We start from the raw sequence: 23971 nt of genomic DNA, 5'->3' as shown, positions 1-23971 counted from the left end.
GGGATGATTTTTTGAACCAACATGTCGAGGAACCAACTAGAGAGCAGGCTATTCTGGACTGGGTTTTGAGCAATGAGGAAGGGTTAATTAGCAATCTTGTCGTGAGAGGCCCCTTGGGTAAGAGTGACCATAATATGGTGGAATTCTTCATTAAGATGGAGAGTGACATAGTTAATTCAGAAACAAAGGTTCTGAACTTAAAGAGGGGTAACTTTGAAGGTATGAGACGTGAATTAGCTAAGATAGACTGGCAAATGACACTTAAAGGATTGACGGTGGATATGCAATGGCAAGCATTTAAAGATTGCATGGATGAACTACAACAATTGTTCATCCCAGTTTGGCAAAAGAATAAATCAAGGAAGGTAGTGCACCCATGGCTGACAAGGGAAATTAGGGATAGTATCAATTCCAAAGAAGAAGCATACAAATTAGCCAGAGAAAGTGGCTCACCTGAGGACTGGGAGAAATTCAGAGTTCAGCAGAGGAGGACAAAGGGCTTAACTAGGAAGGGGAAAAAAGATTATGAGAGAAAACTGGCAGGGAACATAAAAACTGACTGTAAAAGCTTTTATAGATATGTAAAAAGGAAAAGACTGGTAAAGACAAATGTAGGTCCCCTACAGACAGAAACAGGTGAATTGATTATGGGGAGCAAGGACATGGCAGACCAATTGAATAATTACTTTGGTTCTGTCTTCACTAAGGAGGACATAAATAATCTTCCAGAAATAGTAGGGGACAGAGGGTCCAGTGAGATGGAGGAACTGAGCGAAATACATGTTAGTAGGGAAGTGGTGTTAGGTAAATTGAAGGGATTGAAGGCAGATAAATTCCCAGGGCCAGATGGTCCGCATCCCAGAGTGCTTAAGGAAGGAGTCCAAGAAATAGTGGATGCATTAGTGATAATTTTTCAAAACTCGTTAGATTCTGGACTAGTTCCTGAGGATTGGAGGGTGGCTAATGTAACCCCACTTTTTAAAAAAGGAGGGAGAGAGAAACCGGGGAATTATAGACCGGGTAGCCTAACGTCGGTGGTGGGGAAACTGCTGGAGTCAGTTATCAAAGATGTGATAACAGCACATTTGGAAAGCAGTGAAATCATCGGACAAAGTCAGCATGGATTTGTGAAAGGAAAATCATGTCTGACGAATCTCATAGAATTTTTTGAGGATGTAACTAGTAGAGTGGATGGGGAGAACGAGTGGATGTGGTATATTTGGATTTTCAAAAGGCTTTTGACAAGGTCCCACACAGGAGATTAGTGTGCAAACTTAAAGCACATGGTATTGGGGGTAAGGTATTGATGTGGATGGAGAATTGGTTAGCAGACAGGAAGCAAATAGTGGGAATAAATGGGACCTTTTCAGAATGGCAGGCAGTGACTAGTGGGGTATCGCAAGGCTCGGTGCTGGGACCCCAGTTGTTTACAATATATATTAATGACTTGGATGAGGGAATTAAATGCAGCATCTCCAAGTTTGCTGATGACACGAAGCTGGCTGGCAGTGTTAGCTGTGAGGAGGATGCTAAGAGGATGCAGGGTGACTTGGATAGGTTGGGTGAGTGGGCAAATTCATGGCAGATGCGATTTAATGTGGATAAATGTGAAGTTATCCACTTTGGTGGCAAAAATAGGAAAACAGATTATTATCTGAATGGTGGCCGATTAGGAAAAGGGGAGGTGCAACGAGACCTGGGTGTCATTATACACCAGTCATTGAAAGTGGGCATGCAGGTACAGCAGGCGGTGAAAAAGGCGAATGGTATGCTGGCATTTATAGCGAGAGGATTCGAGTACAGGAGCAGGGAGGTACTACTGCAGTTGTACAAGGCCTTGGTGAGACCACACCTGGAGTATTGTGTGCAGTTTTGGTCCCCTTATCTGAGGAAAGACAATCTTGCCATAGAGGGAATACAAAGAAGGTTCACCAGATTGATTCCTGGGATGGCAGGACTTTCATATGATGAAAGACTGGATGAACTAGGCTTGTACTCGTTGGAATTTAGAAGATTGAGGGGGGATCTGATTGAAACGTATAAAATCCTAAAGGGATTGGACAGGCTAGATGAAGGAAGATTGTTCCCGATGTTGGGGAGGTCCAGAACAAGGGGCCACAGTTTGAGGATAAAGGGGAAGCCTTTTAGGACCGAGATGAGGAAAAACTTCTTCACACAGAGAGTGGTGAATCTGTGGAATTCTCTGCCACAGGAAACAGTTGAGGCCAGTTCGTTGGCTATATTTAAGAGGGAGTTAGATATGGCCGATTGTGGCTACGGGGATCAGGGGGTATGGAGGGAAGGCTGGGGCAGGGTTCTGAGTTGGATGATCAGCCACGATCATAATAAATGGCGGTGCAGGCTCGAAGGGCCGAATGGCCTACTCCTGCACCTATTTTCTATGTTTCTATGTTTCTATGTAAAAGAGAGGGGGAGAGAAAGGGAGAGGGGAGAGGAAGAGGGAGGGGGGAGAGAGATAGGGCGAGAGGAAAAGGGAGAGGAGAGAGGGAGACAGAGGGGGAGAGGGGGAGAGGAAAAGGGAGGGGGAAGAGAAAGGGAGAGGGTGGCAGAGAGAGAGCAGGAGAGACGGGGGAGGGAGACAAAGAGGGGGAGAGAGATAGGGCGAGAGGAAAAGGGAGAGGGGAAAGGGTGGCAGAGAGAGAGAGGGGAGGGAGAGGAAGAGGGGGGGAGAGAGATAGGGGAGGGGGAAGGGGAGAGGGAGAGGCAAAATGCTGGAGGAAATCTACAGGCCAGTCAGCATCTATGGAAAAAGAGTAAATAATTGATGATTCGGGCTGAGATACTTTATCAGGATATATTTCCAATTATATATTTTATGTATTGATGATACTGCTACCGCAAAACAACAAATCTCATGACATGTGTCACTGATGAAATATCTGATTCTTCCCCCATGAGGCTATTGAGCTCCCTGCCGCTGCCCAGATCGCGTCACATATGAAGCGCCAGTAGCGTTATGCTGTTTACTCTTTGACTTGTGTTGCAAGTGCACCTTATTATTTGTGGTGAGGTTACTTTATGAGCTGTGTGTGAGAGTTGTACGTATTGTGCTGTGCACCTTGTCCCGGAGGAACGTTGTTTCGTTTGGCGGTATACGTGCGTACGGTTGAATGACAGTAAATTTGGAATTCATTCTGATTCTGATTTTGAACCTACGCCTTCTACTTTTTTATTCTCTTTCCCTGTGGAAAAGACCGTTCATTCACCCTCCCTGTGCTCGGAATGATTTTCTACATGTCTGTCGTGCAGCAAGGTAGCATAGAGGTCAGCACAATGCTGACAGTATCAGCAACCAAGGTTCATTTCTCACTGCTGCCCGTAAGGAGTTTGTACGTTCTCCCCGTGACAGCGTGGGTTTCCTCCGGGTGATCCGGTTTTCTCCCACAGTCCAAGGCCATACTGGTCAGCAGATTGATTGGTCACTGTAAATTGCCCCGTGATTAGGCTAGGGTTAAATCGGGGGATTTCTGGCACGGCTCGAGAGACCCCAAAGGGCCTATTCCACGCTGTCTCGCAATAAATAAATATGGTCACCCTTCTAGTCTCCTATGATCCGAGGAATAAAATCCTAGCCTGCTTAATCTCACCCTGTACCTCAGGCCCTCGAGTCATAGAGTCACAGAAAAAGTACAGCACAGAAACAGGCTCTTTGGCCCATCTATTCCGTGCTGAACCATTTAAACTGCCTACTCCCATTGACTTGCACTGGGACCATCGCCCTCCGTACCCCTACCATTCATGTACCTACCCAAACGTCTCTTAAACATTGAATTCGAGCTCGTGTGCACCTCTTGCGCCGGCAGCTTGCTCCCACACTCTCTGAGGGAAGAGTTTCTCCTCACGTTCCCCTTCAACTTCTCACCTTTCACCCTTAACCCATGACCTCTGGCTAGAGGGAAGCTAGAATGGGAAATGGAGGAAGAAGGGCGCCTCTCCTCAGAAGAAAAGATGTGTTGGCATTGGAGAGGGTCCAGAGGAGGTTCATGAGAATGATCCCAGGAATTAAAGGGTTAATGTATGAGGAGCATTCGACAGCTCTGGGCCTGTACTTGCTGGAGTTTGGAAGAATGCGTGGGGATGGGGAACCCATCAAATATTGAAAGGCCTAGACTGAGTGGATGTGGAGATGGCATAGTTATGGGAGTTTCAGACCAGCGGGCAGAGCCTCAGAGCGGAGAGGGGTCCCTTTATAACAGAGATGAGGAGGAATTTCTTTAGTTAGAGGGTGGTGAAGCTGTGGAATTCATTGCCAGGGACGCCTGTGGAGGCCAAGTGATTGGGTGTATTTAAAGCAGAGGTTGATAGGTTCTTGATTAGTAAGGGTGTCAAAGGTTACAGGGAGATGGCAGGAGAACAGGGTTGGGAAGGATAATAAATCAGCCACGATGGAATGGCGGAACAGACTCAATGGGCCAATTGGCCTAATTCTGCTCCTACTGCTTAGGAGGAGGAGAGGATGGTGGCGCGACGCAGCGCGCGTGGCCACTCCGGTGAATGATATCTGTTATCTGTCAAGTAGGGGACCGTGCACAATTCTGATTTGATGGAAACAGGCATGAGAGTACGGAGGAACATCTGGAAAACTGAAATGCCCGCTTTGCTGCCGCTGCTACTGTGTGGTCCAGAATCTCCGGAGGAGAAGGCCCCGAATCCTCGGCTTTGCTTGTTTCAGCGGCCGGGGTGAGGTCGAAGGCACTCGGGAGGCTGTATCGGAGGGGCTGGTTGGAGGCTCGGAGTTTTCGGACAGATGGACTCAGTGTCAGCTGTGGTCGGCTGCTTCCAATGCATCAGTTGACGGTGCCTGAGGGTTTACGGCAGAGGGTTTCTCCCTTTGACCACCTGCTCTCTGGAACTTGGGAGTCGATGGGGACTTTGAGACTTTTTTTTACCGCGCCCATGGTTTGTTCTTCATCAAATTATGGTATTGCTTTGCACTGTTGTAACTATATGTTATAATTATGTGGTTCTGTCAGTGTTAGTCTTTGGTTTGTCCTGTTTTTCTGTGATATCACTCTGGAGGAACATTGTATCATTTCTTAATGCATGTATGCATTTCTAAATGACAATAGACGAGGACTAAGTGTTCTTATAACCTAATTACTGGAGACAATTAACCCACTAGCACCTCTTTGGGCCATGGGACAAGACCGAAGCATGCAGAAAAAGCCTCATACATTTGGAGAGGGGGGCCATGCAAATTCTATGTCGCTACCACCCAGGGTTGTTCTACTGGAGTCGGGTCGCTGGAGGTGTGAGGTAGCACCTCTACGAGACTGTGCCACTGTTATCCAACGGGATGAAAGGCTGCTTGGGACAGGCAGGAATACACTGAGAGCTGCCACAATCTTACGGAATGGCAGTGTAGGCCTATCCCTGTGCTCAACCTTTATCTTTGTATATTTACTTGAATGCGTCATATAAGCAGCATTCACTAGATAAATTCAACAATAAACACGAGAAGGTCTGCAGGCACGAAATGCTGGAGGAACTCAGCAGGGCAGGCAGCATCCGTGGAGAGGAAGAAACAGTCGGCGTTTCGGACCGCAGCCCTTCTGTCGACTGTTTATTCCCCTCCGCGGATGCTGCCTGACCTGCTGAGTTCCTCCGGCATTTTGTGCGTGTTGCTCTGGAGTTCCAGCCTCTGCAGAATCCCTGGTACTTCTGTATTCCGGAAACTTCTGAAGAGTTGCAGCTGCTACAAGAGTCCGACGTGGCTCAAGGCTCAACAGAGTGGATGCAGGGCATGTCTTTCTTCTGTCTGTTAACCCCCCCCCTGGGGGGGGGCACTGGACCCCAGAGTAAAGGGGTTGGCCACTTTGGGCAGAGGTGAAGATTAATCCCTTCACTGGGAGGGTGGTCAATCTTTGGGATTCTCTACCGTGAAGGAGTCTGCAAACTCAGTCAGTGCAATTGACCAAATTTAGGGAATTGTGGGACCTGGGTTAGTGTGGGGAAAATGGCATCGAAGTGTAGATCAGCAACAAACCTGACGAATGATGGGTCAAATAGCTCCATTCTTGCTCTTAGAATGGCGGTGGTGGCCATTCAGCCCGTCAGGTCTATGCTAGCTTAGCAGATGATCTCAATTTTCTATTCCCCGCCCCTCCCCCAGCGTTGAATCTTTTTAGTCTTCCGGTGTAAACCACAAGCAGCGCTCACAAGATAAATTAAACAATAAAGATGAGAGGAGTTTGGAGTTCCTCCAGCATTTTGGATGCGTTGCTTGGATATCCAGCATCTGCAGATGTTCTCTTGTTGGCGAAAGCAGACAAGGTTTAGACCAAAGTCTAAAGAGATGAATAAGCAGTCGACGTTTCGGACAGAAACCTTTCTTCAGGGCGGAGAAGGAATGGGATGACACCAGGGTGAAAAAGTGGGGGGAGAGGGGAAGGAGGCTGGAAGGAGATAAGTGAAGCCAGGCAGGTGGGAAAGGTCAGGGGCTGGAGAAGAAGGAATCTGATAGGAGAGGAGAGTGGACCTTAGGAGGAGGGGATCTGGGGGAGGTGATACGCAGGTGGGAAGAGGTAAGAGACCTGAGTGGGAAATAGAAGAGGAGGGAAGATGGAGGGCAATTCTTTACATAGGAAGGAGAAATCATTATTCATGCCACCAGGCCTTCAGAGGCTACCCAGATGGAATATAAGCTGTCGCTCCTCCACTCTGAGCTGGCCTCATCTTGGCACAGGAGGAGGCCACGGACTGACATGTTGAAACAGAAATGGGAGTGGGAATTAAAAGGTTCGGCTACTGGGACGTCCCGCTTGTGGTGGGTAGCGCGGTGGGGGGGGGGGGTTGCTCGACGAAACGGTCCCCCAATTTACAACGGGTCTCACCGGTGCAGAGGAGGCTGCACCGGGAGCTCTGGATACAGTAGATGACCCCAGCAGACTGGCAGGCGAAGCGTGGAAGGAGAAACAAAGTCCGCTGTGGTGAAAGGTGGTCAAACTGAGGGAGTGATCAGTGTTGTGCCGGTCAGTTCAAGAACCGAATGGTTGAAGCTGCTCCTGAACCTGGTGGCGTGGGATTTCACTGATGGTGGCTGCAAGAACATGGCCAGGCCCGGATGGTGGGGATCGTTGATGGTGGATGTTGCCTTCCCTGTAGATACGACTGATGGCAGGGGAGGGATATATTGGGCTGAGTCCACCACTCTCCGTAGCTTCTTATGGTCCTGTGTTGGACACCTCCTCGACCTTAGAGACCGGGACCATGTGACTTTGGTCTAAACCCTGCGTGTTTGTTCCACTGAAACACTCACACTTATTTCCCGACTGTGGACGTCATTTCACAGTGCGGCGATTGTTAAGATTTTATCTTTGAATTCAAACTCTTCAGCGATCTCCATGATCTCTGCCTCTCGGCCATTCCCTAAGTCTAGTCAAAGTTCAAAGTACAAAGTTCAAAATTCTCTGAAAACCACCCTGAGATTCATTTCCTTGTAGTCCCTCCACCATGGGGGAACATCTTAAAAAGTTGATGGCATGGCTTAGATGATTCAGGTTACAAACAGCCCATTTATACCCATGCTAACAAAAGGGGTCCCATAATATTATTACAACCAAAGTTCTGACATACTTGTTCCTCCTGACATACCTGTTCACTCTTTTCCACAGATGCTGCCTGGTCTGCTGAGTTCCTCCAGCATTTTGTCTGTGTTGCTTGTTCCTCGTAGTAGTTTCCAGAGCAAAACACACAAAATGCTGGAGGAGCTCAGTAGGTCAGGTAGCATCTATGGAGGGGCATAAATAGCGGGTGCTTCGGGCCAAGACCCTTCATTGGGTCACCTATTTATTCCTCTCCACAGATGCTGCCTGACCTGCTGAGTTCCTCCAGTGTTTTGTGCGTGTTACTTTGCATTTTCAGCAACTACAGAATCTCTTGTGTGTTTTATTTTTGAATTATGCAAGCATTCACAACTATTGCGAAAATCCCACTAGACCATGAAGCCTCCAAACATTCAATGTGACTCACAAAGAGAGTAAACAGCTGGCAATCTTGGCCACAGTACCTCGAATTGTGGCCAACAAAAGTGACGGGATTTGCAATGAATTTTATCATGTCTTCATTTGTAAAACTGTTTTAAAATGTTGAGAAGATTATTTAACTTCCCTGTATATATTTTCCACAATGTTTGTTCAATGCTGCACTTACCCAAAGAAGTTATGTTGTAGGCTTCTAAAACTCTGGTTAGGCCGCATTTGGAGTTTTATGATAATTTTCTGTTGCCTCTTTTTTGGAAAGGAAGTACAGGTTCAAAGTAAAATAAATCTTATATACCAAACTGATGGCATGAGAATTGATTTCTCTTTCCAGTAAACAAATCCCCCGCCCCACCATTTCCCACTCTGACCTTTCACTTCTTCTCAGCTGCCTATCACTTCCTCCTGAGTCCCTTCCTCCTTCGCTTTCCCCTCTGGTCCACTCTCCTCTCCCATCAGATTCCTTCCTCTCCAGCCCTTTACCCACCTGGCTTCACCTGTCACCTTCCAGCTAGCCTCCTTCCCCTCCTCCCTACCTTTTTATTCTGGCATCTCCCCCACCCCCCACCACTTCCTCCTCAGTCCTGAACAAGGGTCTCGGCCGAAATATCGACTGTTTGTTCTTTTCCATTGGTGCTGCCTGACCTGCTGAGTTCCTCCAGCATTTTGTGTGTTTTGCGAAGTATTATGAAATTATTTATATGAGAGAGAGAGAGAGAGAGACACACACACACACACACACACACACACACACACACACACACACACACAGTTGGCGCGTGGCCAAGTGGTTAAGGCGTTGGTCTACTGACCTGAAGGTCGCTAGTTCGAGCCTTGGCTGAGGCAGCATGTGTGTCCTTGAGCAAGGCACTTAATCACACATTGCTCTGCAACGACACCGATGCCAAGCTGTTTGGGTCCTAATGCCCTTCCCTTGGACAACATCGGTATCATGGAGAGGGGAGACTTGCAGCATGGGCAACTGCTGGTCTTCCATACAACCTTGCCCAGGCCTGCGCCCTGGAAACCTTCCAAGGCGCAAATCCATGGTCTCATGAGACTAACGGATGCCTATATATATATATATATATATATATATATATATATATATATATACACACACACACACATATACACACACCATATATTACCCTGAGATTCATTTTCTTTCGCAGGGATTCACAGTAACTACAAAGAAACATGATGGAATCAAGGAAAAACTACACGCTAATGAAGACAGACAACCAAGGTGCAAAAGGCAACAAATTGTCCAAAAACAAAAAGAAATAAAAGAAAGAAATATTGAGAAGACGAGTTGTGGAGTCCTTGAAAGTGAGTCCGCATGCTGTGGAGTCGGTTCATTGCTGGGTGAGTGAAGCTGTCCACTCTGGTTTGAGAGCCTGCTGGTTGAGAGGTAAAAACTGCCCCTGAACTGGCTGGGGAGAAGATGCAAGAGGTCCATCAGGAGATCAGCCTGGGTGAGAGGGGTGAGGAGAGGCTGGGGGGAGATCTGATCGGTTTATAAGATTACGAGAGATGTAGATAGAGTAGATCGTTGTTTGTTTTCTTTCCCCAAGGGTTGAGATGTATAATACGACAAGGTATACATTTAAGGTGGGAGGGAGATGTACAGGGTAGATTTTATTTTACACGGAGAGTGGCGGGTGTCTGGAACACGCTGCTGGGAGTGGTAATGGAGGCAAGTGAGGCTCTTGGATAGACACATGAATACAGAGGATGGAGGGATATGGAGACTGAGCAGGGAGAACAGGCTAATTTTTGTGTAGGGCAGTGGTTTAACGTTGTGGCCTTCTATATATTGGCGAGATCTGACGCAAACTGGGAGACCATTTCGCTGAACACCTACGCTCTGTCCGCCAGAGAAAGCAGGATCTCCCAGTGGCCACACATTTTAATTCCACATCCCATTCCCATTCTGACATGTCTATCCATGGCCTCCTCTACTGTCAAGATGAAGCCACACTCAGGTTGGAGGAACAACACCTTATATTCTGTCTGGGTAGCCTCCAACCTGACGGCATGAACATTGACTTCTCTAACTTCTGCTAATGCCCCACCTCCCCCTCGTACCCCATCTGTTATTTATTTACATACACACATTCTTTCTCTCTCTCTCCTTTTTCTCCCTCTGTCCCTCTGACGATACCCCTTGCCCATCCTCTGGGTTTCCCCCCTTTCCTTCTCCCTGGGCCTCCTGTCCCATGATCCTCTCATATCCCTTTTGCCAATCACCTGTCCAGCTCTTGGCTCCATCCCTCCCCCTCCTGTCTTCTCCTATCATTTCGGATCTCCCCCTCCCCCTCCCACTTTCAAATCTCTTACTAGCTCTTCCTTCAGTTAGTCCTGACGAAGGGTCTTGGCCCGAAACATCAACTGTACCTCTTTCTGTAGATGCTGCCTGGCCTGCTGCGTTCTACCAGCATTTTGTGTGTGTTGCTTAACGGTGTTGGTCCTTGGCACAGGTAGGGTGGGGAACCTCCAGCCCAGGGACTTCAGGACACTCTCGGGTCAGTGCACGTCCGTGCAAGCTGGAGGCACGAGAGCCGGCCAGTCAGCACGCCCGGAGTCCGAGGTGCAGGGTCCCGTCATGGGTCAGTCCGGGCGCTGATGCCGAAGATCGACGCCCGGAGGTTGATCAGGCCTCCAGAAGGGGCAGCGCAGTTGGGCCGCGGTCAGCACGACGCTTCGCAGTACCAGCGACCCGTGTTCAACGCCTGCCACTGCCCGCGTGGAGTTTGTGCGTTCTCTCCCCGTGACCGCGAGGGTTTGCTCCGTGCGCTCCCGTTTCCTCCCACGGTGCACCGACGTACCGGTTGGTCGGTTAGTTGGCCATTGTCAATTCTCCAGTGATTAGGCTGGGGTTTATTCAACATTTTCATATGATGTAGTTTGACCTTTTCTGAATCCTTTTTATTAACTTAGAATATATGAATAGAGGAGCGGAGTTGACGACATTAATGAACGTATTCATTCTAATATATTGGTTCAGCCCTGTTTTGTTCTATCTGTTTTTTTTGGGGTTTTTCTTCATGATATTTTTTTCTTTTTTTTCTCTTCATGATTAATTATATCAAGAGTTCGGAAGTTTATTACACTCGTACTATTTGTGGTTTCTTTTGTATATGTTTATTTTCAATAATGTAATTCCAATCTCTTTATATCACTATTGATATTATGTTTATGAACTTGAAAATTGATAAAAAGATTAAAAATAGATCAGGCTGGGGTTAAATCGGGGGATTGCCGAGAAGTGTTGGTTCAAAGCATCGAAGGTTTATCTGAATAAATACAGAAACGAAACAATGGCCGAAGCCTGCAGGCCTGTTCTTGGGTTCGAGGCCTGCCCGTGTGTGTGAGCGGGACAGGAGGGAGGAAAGTGATTTGTTACCGTTTGTTGCTCCTTGTGTTCCGTAATGGCCACGTTGGTTGTTAAAGCAAATGACGAATTTCACCGTGTGTTTTGATGATATATAAATCTGAATCTGAATAAATAAATCTGAAGGGATTAGTTATATAACATAGAATAGTACAGCACAGTACAGGCCCTTCGGCCCACAATGTTGTGCCGACCCTCAAACCCTGCCTCCCATATAAGCCCCCACATTAAATTCCTCCATATACCTGTCTAGTTGTCTCTTAAACTTCACTAGTGTATCTGCCTCCACCACTGACTCAGGCAGTGCATTCCACGCACCAACCACTCTCTGGGTAAAATACCTTCTTCCTCTAATATCCCCCTTGAACTTCCCACCCCTTACCTTAAAGCCATGTGCTCTTGTATTGAGCAGTGGTGCCCTGGGGAAGAGCCACTGGCTATCCACTCTATCTATTCCTCTTATTATCTTGTACACCTCTATCATGTCTCCTCTCATCCTCCTTCTCTCCAAAGAGTAAAGCCCTAGCTCCCTTAATCTCTGATCATAATGCATACTCTCTAAACCAGGCAGCATCCTGGTAAATCTCCTCTGTACCCTTCCAATGCTTCCACATCCTTCCTATAGTGAGGCGACCAGTACTGGACACAGTACCCCAAGTGTGGCCTAACCAGAGTTTTATAGAGCTGCATCATTACATCGCGACACTATGTTAGGCATCTAATTACTGCTTTAAAAGTTCAACGTTCAAACGATCAAAGCTGTACACCATATACAACCTTGAGATTCATTTTCTTGCAGGGAGCCACTGGAAAATATGGAAATACAACAGAATTCATGAATAACCACACATAACTTGCTTACGTACCTTCTTCCCGTCACGCAATGAAGGCCCTCCATCTTTGGCGGTGTTCAGGGCTTCCTTCATCGTGTCAGTAGTTTCCTCTCGGTTTTCACTACTGTCAGTCGTGCAAGTCCCAGGCAGAGACTCGGGAATACCGTCACACTCAGCTGTTTCCGTAACAGTTTTGTTTGACCCATCGGAGTTGTTGGCCCCAAACCCGGAGGACCAGTGGACCACTCTCAGTCTGGCCTCTACCCTTTGACCCTGTTTGGCATGGGTGGCCCTACCAATGGCCAAAGTACAAAGCCCTGACTCCAGCCAGCACAGCTCTCCGGGTCACTGAGGCGTGCAAGCCTCCAGACCCTACGACAAGGTTGTGGAGGAGCCCAGCATAACCAAGATCGGCAAACGTCCAGTGTGCAAATGTTTAGCAGAACCTTTGTGGGCCTACGAGCCTGTTCCTGTGCGGTCCTGATCGGCGTCCTAATCCAGTGCCAGGACTGAGGGTCGTGCACTGTCAGGGTACTGGAGCTTGGACAATACCGTCACTGTCAGCGCCTCTGGCTTCCGGTCAAGCTCCTTGTGTTCCCATCTGTACGGCAGATGGGAGTTCAAACGGAAAACTATGAAGTGCCTCACTTTGGAAGGTCGGACTTGAAGGCCAAATACAGGGTTAACGGCAGGATTCTCAGCAGCGTGGAGGACCTGAGGGATCTTGGGGTCCACGTCCATAGATTCCTCGAAGTTGCCACGAAGGTTGTTAGTGTGGTACAGAGTGATACATAGAAACATAGAAAATAGGTGCAGGAGTAGGTCATTTGGCCCTTCGAGCCTGCACCGCCATTCAGTATGATCATGGTTGATCATCCAACTCAGAACCCTGTACCTGTCTTTTCTCCATACCCCCTGATCCCTTTAGCCACAAGGGCCATATCTAACTCCCTCTTAAATATAGCCAATGAACTGGCCTCAACTGTTCCCTGTGGCAGAGAATTCCACAGATTCACCACTCTCTGTGTGAAGAAGTTTTTCCTCATCTCGGTCCTAAAAGGCTTCCCCTTTATCCTTAATCTGTGACCCCTCGTTCTGGACTTCCCCAACATCGGGAACAATCTTCCTACATCTAGCCTGTCCAATCCCTTTAGGATTTTATACGTTTCAATCACATCCCCCCCCCCAATCTTCTAAATTCCAACGAGTACAAGCCTAGTTCATCCAGTCTTTCATCATATGAAAGTCCTGCCATCCCAGGAATCAATCTGGTGAACCTTCTTTGTATTCCCTCTATGGCAAGATTGTCTTTCCTCAGATAAGGGGACCAAAACTGCACACAATACTCCAGGTGTGGTCTCACCAAGGCCTTGTACAACTTCAGTAGAACCTCCCTGCTTCTGTACTCGAATCCTCTTGCTATGAATGCCAGCATACCATTTGCCTTTTTCACCACCTGCTGTACCTGCATGCCCACTTTCAATGACTGGTGTACAATGACACCCAGGTCTCTTTGCACCTCCCCTTTTCCTAATCAGGCAACATTCAGATAATAATCTGTTTTCCTGTTCTTGCCACCAAAGTGGATAACCTCACATTTATCCACATTAAATTGCATCTGCCATGAATTTGCCCACTCACCTAACCTATCCAAGTCACCCTGCATCCTCTTAGCATCCTCCTCACAGCTAACACTGCCGCCCAGCTTCGTGCCATCCGCAAACTTGGAGATGCTGCATTTAATTCCCCTGTCTAAGTCATTAATATATATTGTAAACAACTGGGGTCCCAGCACTGAGTCTTGTGGTACCCCACTAGTCACTGCCTGCTATTCTGAAAAGGTCCCGTGTATTCCCACTCTTTGCCTCCTGTCTGCCAACCAATTCTCTATCCACATCAATACCATACCCCCAATACTGTGTGCTTTAAGTTTGCACAGTAATCTCCTGTGTGGGACCTTGTTAAAAGCCTTTTGAAAATCCAAATATACCATATCCACTGGTTCTCCCCTATCCACTCTGCTAGTTATGTCCTCAAAAAATTCTATGAGATTCGTCAGACATGATTTTCCTTTCACAAATCCATGCTGACTTTGTCCAATGATTTCATCGCTTTCCAAATATGCTGTCATCACATCTTTGATAACTGACTCTAGCACTTTCCCCACCACCGATGTCAGGCTAACCTGTCTATAATTCCCCGGTTTCTCTCTCACTCCTTTTTTAAAAAGCGGGGTTACATTAGCCACCCTCCAATCCTCAGGTACTAATCCAGAATCTAAAGAGTTTTGAAAAATTATCACTAATGCATCCACTATTTCTTGGACTCCTTCCTTAAGCACTCTGGGATGCAGACCATCTGGCCCTGGGGATTTATCTGCCTTTAATCCCTTCAATTTACCTAACACCACCTCTCTACTAACATGTATTTCCCTCAGTTCCTCCATCTCACTAGACCCTCGGTCCCCTACTATTTCCAGAAGATTATTTATGTCCTCCTTAGTGAAGGCAGAACCAAAGTAGTTATTCAATTGGTCTGCCATGTCCGTGATGGCCTTCACTAGCCGGAGGAATTGAGCTCAAGAACTGCGAGGTAATGTTGCAGCTCTCTAAAGCTCCGGTTAGACTACACTTGTGTTCAGTTACGGTCGCCTCTTGAAAGGAAGGGCGTGGAGGCTTTAGAGAAGGCGCAGAGGAGATTTACCAGGATGCTGGCTATATTAGAGAGCGTGTCCTATGAGGATAGGTTGAGCAAGCTAGGGCATTTCTCTTGGGAGTGAAGCAGGATGGAGGTGTACAAGATGATAAGAGGCACAGATTGAGTGGACAGCCCCAGAATCTTTTCTCGCAGGGTGGAAGTGGCTAATACTGGGGCATAATTTTTAGGTGATTGGAGGAAAGAATGGGGTGGTGGTGTCAGAGTTACTTTTCTTTTCACACAGAGAGTACTGAGTGAATGGAACGCACTGCCAAGGGTGGTGATAGAGGCAGATACACTAGGGACAATTGAGAGACTCTTATTAACACATGGACGATAGAAAAATGGAGAGCTATGTGGGATGGAAGGGCTAGATTCGTCTTGGAGTAGGTTAAGAGGTCGGCAATGTGCTGTTCTATATTCTGTGTTCTATGTACAAATCTCATTTACCAACACTTGGCCTGCAGCTTTCTACACTGTTCATATTTTTTAACAAGGTGGTAGGGTGGTGGGGTGGAGATACGTCTCTACCAAGGGAGGTGTAAGGCGCTCCTTCCCTCTGCTAGCCTGCAGGTCACTCTTGGGCAAGGTGTGGCACCTGCTTAGCCCCCCGATCAGGGTCACGTGAACCCATGGGAGCAGGTGGTGGATGGTTGTATGAGCAGCCGGTGCGGATCACAAGTCCTGGTTATGTGACCACTGACGCCAGGCAGACAATCTCTGAAGAGTATTGATAATGGCTTGGGGGCGGGGGGTCTCCTGACACACACTGCCCAGAAGAAGGTAATGGCAAACCATTTCTGTGGAGAAATTTGCCAAGAGCAATCATGGTCACCACGATCGCCCACGTCATACGACATGGCACATGGTGATAATGTCATATGAAGCGGCACATAATGATGATGTCATACAGCACGTCATATAATGATAAGACCATAAGACCATAAGATATAGCAGAAGAATTAGGCCATTTGTCCCATCGAGTCTGCTCCGCCATTTCGTCATGGGTGATCCAACTTCCCTCTCAGCTCCCAATCTCCCCATGATGATATTAATGATGGCATTTTTTATGTCATAGCATTATAGCCACCTTAAGTGGACAAAATAGATTGCACGGTCAGTACTGGAAGAGCAGGAAAAAAAATAGGCAGATATTTATCCCACAGAACTATAACCACTTCCCTCCGCCGGCGTTGGCTGGTCCACCAGAACTATGGTCAACTGTCCACTTCCCTCCGCAGACGCTGACTGGTCCACCAGAACTTCCAGAAGGTTGTTCGTTGCGAGCATCTGCAGCCACTCTGTGTCTCTGTCAAAGTCAAAGTTCATTTATTATTAAAGTATGTATACGTCACCACCTACTACCCTGATTCATTTTCTCGCAGGCATTCACAGAACAAAAAATATAATAGAATCAATGAAAAACTGCACACAAGCACAGACTGACAACAACAAATGTGCAAAAGAAGACAAACTATTGAAATAAAAGGGAAAAAAAGAGCAATAAATAAATAATACAGAGAACATGAGCTGCAGAGTCCTTGAAAGTGAGTCCATCGGTTCGGAGTTGACGTGAGTGAAGTTACCCACACTGGTTCAAGAGCCTGATGGTTGGGGGGTGATAACTGTTCCTGAACCTGGTGGTGTGGGACCTGAGGCTCCTGCACCTCCTTCCCGATGGCAGCAGTGAGAAGGGAGCACGGGCTGGATGGTGGAAGATACTTTCTTGTGGCAGTGTTCCTGGTAGACATGTTGAATAGAGGGAAGGGTCTGGACTGCATCCACCACTTTCTGTAGACCTTTCCTTCCCTGGGCATTGGTGTTTCCGTACCAGGCCATGATGCAGCCAGTCAGGATACTCACTAATGTGCACCTACAGAAGTTTGTCAAAGTTTTAGGTGTCCCGCTGAATCTAGCATTACCAACAATAAATACATCTGTGACTACTCTGCAGGCCCCGTGGATGAAGTTGCACCTTCACTTGAGAACATCCTTGATTTGTCATATTTATATCTTATAATACCAGAGCCATTCAGCCCTTCGGGACTGTGCAGTTCTCAGCGTGATCTCATCAGCCTCACAGAGACCGGTTTTTCCTAGGCGCCCATCAGCTCCCCACCGATCTCCTGTCGGCTGGGTTAATTTGTTGAGTTATGTCACCAAAGACAATGGACAGCTTCATTACTGGCTGTATCATCGTCTGGTATGGGGTGGGGTGGCTACTGCACAGGATTGAATTAAGCTGCAGAGAGTTGTAAACTCAGTCAGCTCCATCATGGGCACCAGCCTCTGTAGTCTCCAGGACATCTTCAAGGAGCAGTGTCTCAGAAAGGCAGTATACATCAATAAGTACTCTGATCACCCAGGACATGCCCTCTTCTCATTGCTACCATCAGAGAGGAGGTGCAGGAGCCTGAAGGCACACACTCAGCGATTCAGGAACAGCTTCTTCCCCTCTGCCATCCGATTTCTGAATGGACATTGAACCCATGAATATTACCCAACTACCTTTTAATTTTCATTTTTCACTCCTTATTTAATTTAACTATTTAGTATATATATTTACTGTAATTATTGAAATTTACTTTTTTCTTTACTATTATGTACTGCATTGTACCTCTGCTGCAAACACAGTAATATTAAGCCTCATTCTGAAAATTGCATATTGTGACATATATGTCCTTCGATAGTGTGGGCACGTGGCCAAGTGGTTAAGGCATTGGACTAGCGACCTGAAGGTCGTGAGTTCGAGCCCCAGCCGAGGCAACGTGTTGTGTCCTTGAGCAAGGCACTTAACCTCACATTGCTCTGCGATGACACCGGTGCCAAGCTGTATGGGTCCTAACGCCCTTCCCTTGCACAACATTGGTGTCATGGAGAGGGGAGACTTGCAGCATGGGCAACTGCTGGTCTTCCATACAACCTTGGCCAGGCCTGCGCCCTGGAGAGTGAGGACTTTCCAGGTGCAGATCCATGGTCTTGCAAGACTAACGGATGCCTCTATTATTATGTCCTTCGATAACAAATGTACTTTGAACTCTTAAGGAATCCTCGATTTCTCGTATTTATATCTTATAATACCAGAGGCCATTCAGTCCTTTGAAACCATGCTGATTCTCAGTGTGATGTCATCAGCCCCACTCCCTGACTGACTTCCTTGTGACCCATGCTCTCTACCCACCCTTCACCTCTCCATTGATCTCCTGTTGCCAGGGTTAATATCCAAATTAACCTTCTTTCTGTTTGTAACACTCGTTGCATCTAGTGGCATGATCCCGGGGGTGGTGCCCCCTCCCCAGCCAAACTTTAGCACTCTTGTTTGGATGGCTACTGCATGTTGTGTCCCCTGTGTAACATCAGTACCCCGAAATAACATTCAGTCCACAATGTGTGGTTAAACGATTACGATTTTATATTTAAGTATGGGGTTAGTAGAGGAACAAAGGAAAAGGAAAACAAATAAAAGGCGCCAATAATCTCATCAATATGCCCAGTGCACAAACGTTGGAGCTCACGGATTCCCTTTCGCTGATCCCCCTTTGCTCGTCGTCGACCCCTGGGCTCCCGCCCCGAGCCCAGGCCCAGAGGGTCCAGCAACCTTCTCCTCAAGCCAATTCTTCTCACTTCATCCTCCTCGCGCCTTCTCCCAAAGCCTGCACAAACTAACAGCTTTCACACAGACAGAAAGAATAACATCTATCCCAATTGGTTTGCAAATGAATACAAGTCCCGTTATCACTAATTATAATCCAAACATACTGCTATAGAGAACCACTGTCTCAGCAGTTAACAGTACAGAGAAGCCATTTTATTCACCTTAAGAGTAAGATAAAAGAAGAAACCCTTACATGTTGTTGAGAGATTTACAGCCATCTTTACTTGTGGGCTTTAACTAGACAAGCTGTCGTTGTCTAATCAGACGTAATTGGCTGCCTTCAGATTAATGAATTAATCTATAAACCGCCTGAAGGAAAAAAATTCACTGTTACTGTCAAGCCTTTGTCCTTGATGATCGACACCCAGATACAAAAGACAAATTGTTTATGATCAAAGAGCACCCGTGTACATCCTGACCATCACGAACCTATCTGAACCAATCCCATTCACCAGTTCTGGGTCTGTAGCCTTCTCTGCCTGCCATGATTACCGTGTCACCTCATTTTAAAGCTCCTGATGATGTACTGGCCACTGGTAATGTGTGGGCCCGGCGGTTAGGGCATCACTTTACAGCGCCTGCGATCACTGATTAGGGGGTTCGATTCCCGTCGCTGCCCATGAGGAGTTTGTACATTCTCCCCATGACCGCGTGGGTTTCCTCCGGGTGCTCCGGTTTCCTCCCACAGTCCAAAGACAGACCGGTTAGGGGTCATAAGTTATTGGCGCCAGAAGCACAGAGCCACTTGCGGGCTGCCCAGCACAGTCCTCACTGATTTGATCTGAAGCAAATGACGCATTTCACTGTATGTTTCAACATACATGTGATTTGAAACCAGAGGTCCGTGGGCCTGACCTGGTCGGAGGATCAGAGGTGGAGAGAGTCAGTAATTTTAAACTCCTAGGTGTTATTATCTCAGAGAACCTATTCTGGGACCAGTATGTAAGCGCAATTACGAAGGAAGCACTACCTCTTTGGAGTTTGCAAAGATTTGACCTGACATCTAAAACTTCGACAAACTTATTTAGATGTGTGGTGGAGAGTATATTGACTGGCTGCATCACAACACCAATGGAAAATTGGACAAAAATTGGAGGGTACAGCCAGTCCATCAAACTGTACATTGAGCACATCTACATAAAACATTGTCGCAGGAAAGCAGCATCCATCATCAGAGACCCCCACCACCCAGGCCATGCTCTCTTCTTGCCGCTGCCATCGGGAAGGAGGTACAGGAGCCTCAGGACTCGCACCACCAGGTTCAGGAACAGTTACTACCCCTCAACTGTCATGTTCTTGAACCAAAAGGGATAACTTCACTCAACTTCACTTGCCCCATCATTGAAGTGTTCCCACAACCCGTGAACTCACTTTCAAGGACTCTTCATCTCATGTTCTCAATATCTATCGTATTATTATTTCTATTTTTTTGCATTTTCACAGTTTGTTGTCTTCTGCACTCTGGCTGAAAGTCCTAGTTGGGCAGTCTTTCTTTGATTCTGTTACGAGGATAAGATAGAGTGGTTAGCCAGCACCTCTTCCCCAGGGCATCACTCCTCAATACAACAAGACATGGCTTTAAGGTAAGGGGTGGGAAGTTCAAGAGGGATATTAGAGGAAGGTTTTTTACTGAGAGAGTGGTTGGTGCGTGGAATGCACTGCCTGAGTCAGTGGTGGAGGCAGATACACTAGTGAAACTTAAGAGACTACTAGACAGGTATATGGAGGAATTTAAGGTGGGGGGTTATATGGGAGGCAGGGTTTGAGGGTCAGCACAACATTGTGGGCTGAAAGGCCTGCACTGGGCTGTACTATCCTATGTTCTATGTTCTATAGATTTGTTGAGTATGCCTAAAAGAAAATGAATCTGGGGGGTTACATATGGTGACAGATATGTACCTTGGCAATAAAATTTACTTTGAACTTTGAACTGCCGATTTGCCTCTTTTACTCTTCAGTAACATCTGCAAAATTTGCTACTGAGCCACAAAAAGATATCGGGGCAAACGATCCAACACCTGTTGTTACGAAGTTCTGCGGAGGAGGAGGAGAGGCAGAGGGTGTCAACGGGTGTTGGCGTTCCTGATAAGGTCCGTGGGGAGGAGCCAGGAGGAAGAGAGGTGGTCAGTTTCTCTTCTGCCTGTCCCAAGCGTCCTGAGATGTTGTTGTTCCCCTGATCATACAGTATAGAAACAATATGTAAACAGGCCCTTTGGCCCATCAAATCCAAGTCTCCTATCTAAGAAGCCTCTTACACCAATCCCTCTTACAACTGCTCCTAGGTTCCATAAGACATAGGAGCTGAAATAGACCACTCGGCCCATCGAGTCTGCTCTGCTATTCCATCATGGCAGATTTATTACCCTCTTAACCCCATTCTCCTCCCTTCTCTCCTTAACCTTTGACACCCTTCCTAATCAAGAGCCTATTAACCACAGCCTTTGGCCTCCACAACCATCCATGGCAATGAATTCCACAGGTTCACCACCCCCGGCTAAAGAAATTCCTCCCCATCTCTGTTCTAAAAGGGACTTTCAGGACCAGAATCGGGATTAATATCAGATGTCGTGAAGTTTCCACCCCTCACTTAAACAGGGCAACTTAGAGCGGCCAGTTAACCTACCAACAAGCATCTCTTTGGGATGTGAGAGGCACCCGGAGAACCGAGAGGGGGCTGTAATGCCACAGGGAGAACGCGCAGACTCCACACAGAGAGCCCTGGAGGCCAGGAATAAGCAGCCCGTCCTAATGAAGGGTCGTGGCCCGAAACGTCAACCTTTATTCTCTTCCTTCAGAGGCTGCCCGACCTGCCGTGTTTCTCCAGCACAGAAACAGGCTCTCCGGCCCATCTTAGAAACACAGAAAACCTACAGCACAATACTGGACCCTCGGCCCACAATGCTGTGCTGAACATGTCCTTCAAAGGTTCAAAGATCCAATTTAATGTCAGAGAAATGTATACAATATATACCCCGAAATGCTTTTTCTTCACAAACATCCAAAAAACAGGAAAGTGCCCCGAAGAATGAACGACAGTTAAATGTTAGAACTCCAAAGTCTCCCCACCGTCCCCTCCCTCCCACGCGTAAGTGGCAGAGAGCAACGATCCCCCCCTCACCCCCCACTGGCAAAAAAAAGCATTGGCACTTGCCCCCAAGCACTCAAGTGTGCAGCAAAGCAACAGCAAAGACACAGACTTGCAGTACTCCAAAGACTTCACGTTTCACCCGGTATTCGACATACCACAGGCTCTCTCTCTCTCGCTAACAAGGGAGAAAGAGATGTCTCTGTTTCACAGTGAGCCGGATGACATAACAAACAACTTGCTGGTTTACGATGTTAAAAGTCTATTATGTCGTTTTTTTCAAGCTCTGTGCCAGAAGATCTCAAAGATCCCGGCTCTCCAGGCACACAGCCGTAGATATCCGCACTCCTCCGACGACACACAGGTATCCTGCCATGACACCAACCCTCAATCTGCCTGTCTCCAGATCCTCAGGATCCTCAGCTTCCAAATCCAAGCCGGGCTCTTAGGCCGAGCCCTTGGCGTGCCTAACATCGGCCAGTTGTGAAATCCTAAGAGTGGGTCCCATTCCCGCAAAGAACCGGAGTCAGCTTGTGACTTCAGGTCAGGGTCTACAAAAGAATCTTGAAAAGGAAAAATAAAAATATTAAAGATGGAAATAGAGCTGTTTTTGACAATGCAAGCAAAGAAGTCGCCATTTAGCGCCATCGTTACTCCGCTCCACCTCTTCCGCCTCTTTAGAAGTTACCTAGGGTTACCCATAGCCCTCTATTTTTCTAAGCCCCATGTACCTGTCCAAGAGTCTCTTAAAAGACCCTATTGTATCCGCCTCCACCACCGTCGCCGGCAGCCCATTCCACGCACTCACCACTCTCTGTGTAAAAAAACTTACCCCAACATCTCCTCTGTACCTGCTTCCAAGCACCTTAAAACTGTGTCCTCTCGTGTTAGCCATTTCGACCCTGGGAAAAGGCCTCTGACTATCCACAAGACCAATGACTCTCATTATCTCATCTTGTCCATGCTGAACCATTTAAGCTGCCTACTCCCATCAACCTGCACTGGGACCATAGCCCTCCACACTCCTACCATCGATGTAAGACATAGGAGCAGAATTAGGCCATTTGGTCCATTGAGTCTGCTCTGCCATTTAATCATGTCTGATCCTTTTCTCCCCCTCCTCGGCCCCAGTTCCCGGCCTTCTCCCCGTAACTTTTGGTGCCATGTCCAATCAAGAACCAATCAATCTCTGCCTTAAATACATCCAATGACTTGACCTCCACAACTGCCTGTGGCAACAAATTCAACAAATTCACCACCCTCTGGCTAAAGAAATTTCTCCGCATCTCTGTTTTAAATGGACACTCCCCTATCCTAAGGCTGTGCCCTCCTATCCCAGACTCCCCTGACAATGGGAAATATCCTTTCCACATCTACTCTGTCTAGACCTTTCAACATTCAAAAGGTTTCAATGGGATCCCCCCTCATCATTTCTTAATGCATGCGTTACTAAATGACAATAAAAGAGGACTGCGTGTCCTCATAATCTAATCTAATCCTTCCAAACTCCTGTGAGTACAGCCCAGAGCCATCAAACATTCCTCGTATGAAAACCCTTTCATTCCTGGAATCATCCTTGTGAACCTCCTCTGAACCCTCTCCACTGCCAGCACATCTTTTCTTAGATGAGGAGCCCAAAACTGTTCACAATAGTCAAGGTGAGGCCTCACTAGTGCCTTATAAAGCCTCAGCATCACATCCCTGCTCTTGTATTCTGGACCTCTGGAAATGAATGCTAACATTGCACTTGCCTTCCTAAGTACCTGCCTATCCAAACTTCTCTTAATCGTTGAAATCGAGCTCGCGTGCACCACTTGCGCTGGCAGCTCGTTCCACACTCTCACCACCCTCTGAGTGAAGAAGTTTCCCCTCATGTTCCCCTTAAACTTTTCACCTTTGTCCATTAACCAGGGTCCTCCAGTTGTTGTCCCACACAAATGCAGTGGGAATAAAAGCCTGCATGCATTTACCCCTTCTATACCCCTCATAATTTTGTATACCCCTACCAAATCTCCCCTCAATCTTCTTCGTTCCAAGGAGTAAAGTCCTCGGGTCCTCAAAGCTGTGAGGCAGTAGTTCTACTAGCTGCACCAGTCTCACGCCTGATTAGGGCCTCGGTAGCTTATCCAACACCCTTTTGACCAACTGGGAAACACAAGACAAAGCCGTTAAACCGAACTTTTGGAAGAATAAGCAGAACTTGCAAATGGGGGCCAAGGGAAAAGCAAAGTTTCCATTCGAGATTAGGATCAGGAGGTTTAGGCTGAAGCCAAAACCCTGCAAATTTACAAACATAACCAAACC

The 23971-nt window shown here is 47.2% G+C and overlaps 1 long non-coding RNA gene across 2 annotated transcripts in view; it reads right to left on the bottom strand.

The window, feature by feature from the left end:
* Positions 1 to 21727: 21727 nt before the first annotated feature.
* Positions 21728 to 23971, bottom strand: part of LOC134339524 (uncharacterized) — a 28526-nt gene continuing 26282 nt past the window's right edge. For both annotated transcript variants that reach the window (XR_010016421.1, XR_010016422.1), the window contains one exon: positions 21728 to 22230. This is a non-coding gene — a long non-coding RNA (uncharacterized LOC134339524). The remainder of the gene's footprint in view (positions 22231 to 23971) is intronic.

Source organism: Mobula hypostoma, chromosome 30 (assembly GCF_963921235.1).
Source record: "Mobula hypostoma chromosome 30, sMobHyp1.1, whole genome shotgun sequence".
Lineage (NCBI taxonomy): Eukaryota > Metazoa > Chordata > Chondrichthyes > Myliobatiformes > Myliobatidae > Mobula > Mobula hypostoma.
This window is presented reverse-complemented; position numbering and strand designations above follow the sequence as displayed.